Source organism: Anastrepha ludens, chromosome 3 (assembly GCF_028408465.1).
Source record: "Anastrepha ludens isolate Willacy chromosome 3, idAnaLude1.1, whole genome shotgun sequence".
NCBI classification, from domain to species: domain Eukaryota; kingdom Metazoa; phylum Arthropoda; class Insecta; order Diptera; family Tephritidae; genus Anastrepha; species Anastrepha ludens.
Genome location: NC_071499.1, coordinates 53,605,556 through 53,607,846, shown reverse-complemented (window position 1 = coordinate 53,607,846; position 2,291 = coordinate 53,605,556). Strand labels below are relative to the sequence as shown.

General features: G+C 36.4%; 1 pseudogene; it reads right to left on the bottom strand.

The window, feature by feature from the left end:
* Positions 1-773: 773 nt before the first annotated feature.
* On the bottom strand, positions 774-1,268 carry LOC128857954 (rutC family protein UK114-like; annotated as a pseudogene).
* Positions 1,269-2,291: the final 1,023 nt, after the last annotated feature.

Below are 2,291 nucleotides of genomic sequence, written 5' to 3'. Positions count from 1 at the left end.
TGTTTATGTGACCTGTGACATTTGTCAAGTAGACAGATGTGCAATTCTACACCATAGAACAACGCATTAAAATCATTGGAACTTTCTATGAAAATGGGCGATCTTGAAAAGAAAAGATCGGTAAATTAGTGATTTTTGGTGGAAATAATCAGACCATTATGAGTGGAAAATTCAAAGGCTGGTGAAAAAAGTTCAACAAACTGGTTTTCTCTAGGATAGAAAAGGGGCTGGCAGATCATAAACTGGAGGTTTTGTTGGTAATATTGCTGCTTCAGCGCAAAGTATTGGTGAATAACATTTAATCTTCAACAGCGATATCTCGAAGTTGAATTAAAATAGTGAACATGAGTGACATGATTTATTTAAAAAACAGCTCGGCGTGCCTTTTGGAAGACCCTTTATAAGTCAAAACTTTTTTTTCGCTCTGCAAACATGAAAACAAATTCTTTCCAAGTCCTCATATCAAATTTAGAAAGAGTACTTATCTAGGCGACAATTCGGAATTCAGAAAGAACGTAGGTTCGAATCTCGGTGAGACACCAAAATAAAGAAAAAGATTTTTCTAATGGCGGTCGCCCCTAGGCAGGCAATGGCAAACCTCCGAGTGTATTTCTGCCATGAAAAAGCTCCTCATAAAAATATCTGCCGTTCGGAGTCGGCTTGAAACTGTAGAACAACATCAATACGCACGCCACAAATAGAGCAATTATATATATTTTTACTTATATATTTTTTGTAGGCAATAATTTTTTTTGGTAATTTCACCCTTTTTTTTGGTTTGGTAGTGTATTTTTAAACAGCAATAACTTGTTTTTTTATATTCAGTTCGTTGCAGTTTAATCAATAAAAGAATTAAGTAACTTTCAAAGAAATTAATCGCTCAAAGCGATGCTCTCAATCTCCACCAAAGCATTCAGAGGCAGATGGGACGCTTGAACACAGGCACGTGCGAGGAAATCTTTCGAGAATACTTTCTTGTAGGACTCGTTGTCTGCACCAAAGTATTTCTTATCCTTATACGTACATAGTATTTTTGACCACTTTGTGTGCGACAGAACCGGCAGCACCCAGTACGCCTACCAAGATCTTCACAGCCTTCACTGTTTGCTCCGCTATGAAGCCTGATACCTGCTTCAAAGTGTCTTTGTCCATGGCCACATAGCCGGTTACATAGACAGTGCGATCGGCAACAACAGCTAGATTATATGGCGCTACTAGCTTTGTAGCGTTGTTGTTGCTGATCAATTTTCTCACAATTCTAGACATTTTTTTCTTTGTTTGTTAATAAAACTAAAAAGATTTGACTCTCTGCACTTAAGAAACGTTGATTACTGACTGACTTTTGAAGCCTTTAGTACTCTATTTTGGAAAATGTCTTATTTAAAAGGTAATATTTCAATCTTTTGCGAAGGTAAAATACAATTTTGGGAGAGTGAAACGAAAATATCGAAATTAAAAATTAAAATTTTGTGGAAGAAATTATGAAGATAGTCAAGCTAAAGCACTGTCTGACTTGTAACCCTTCTAAATATGATACCTCATTTATGCAAATCATGAGAGAAAATTTGGACCATAGCGTTTTAGAATCCTTTGTTAGGAACTCGAAAGCCTCCAAAACTTTTGTTATATTTAGTTTTTAAGTCCACTTCCCGCAGTTTGAGCAAATCGAGCAGCAAGTTGCTGAAAATCGCCAATCTTTTTTACGTTTAATACAGAATGACTGCATAGACAAAGCTTTTCCTAATAGAAATTACCTCGTAGATTACACGTTATTAATTTTGAAATATTTATTAAAATAAATTTATATTCTTCTCTCACTTTCGCCAAATTTACCCCACCATTTCTCTTAAATGTTAAGTAAATCTATTTGCCTTCAAGTTTCACTTCCTCTCTTCATATTCAATTTCCTAATCTAAGACAAAAAAGTATCGCCAACTCCTTTTGCAGTTTTCACTAACCAAAGAAGCCAACAAGCAATTATTGTTGACAACTGCTGACAAAGCATCGCCTAAAGTCTCGTTTAACATCTAATGGTGGTGGCAAAAAAGTTTTCGCTTTCGGCAAGCTGACATTGCCAAGGCAACATTTAAACAACCGAAGAAATAACTAAACGTTTCGAGGAAGGAAGAGTGATACTAAAACAACTAAATCAACGGCCGACCGACTGGCTGGCTGACTGACTGGCTGACTGGCTGACTGATCAAAACGCCCAATGCAAAGTACTTATAGAATGTTACAAATTTACTGGCGACTAACCTTTCCGGCAAATAGTCGTGAATTTCTTGGCACAG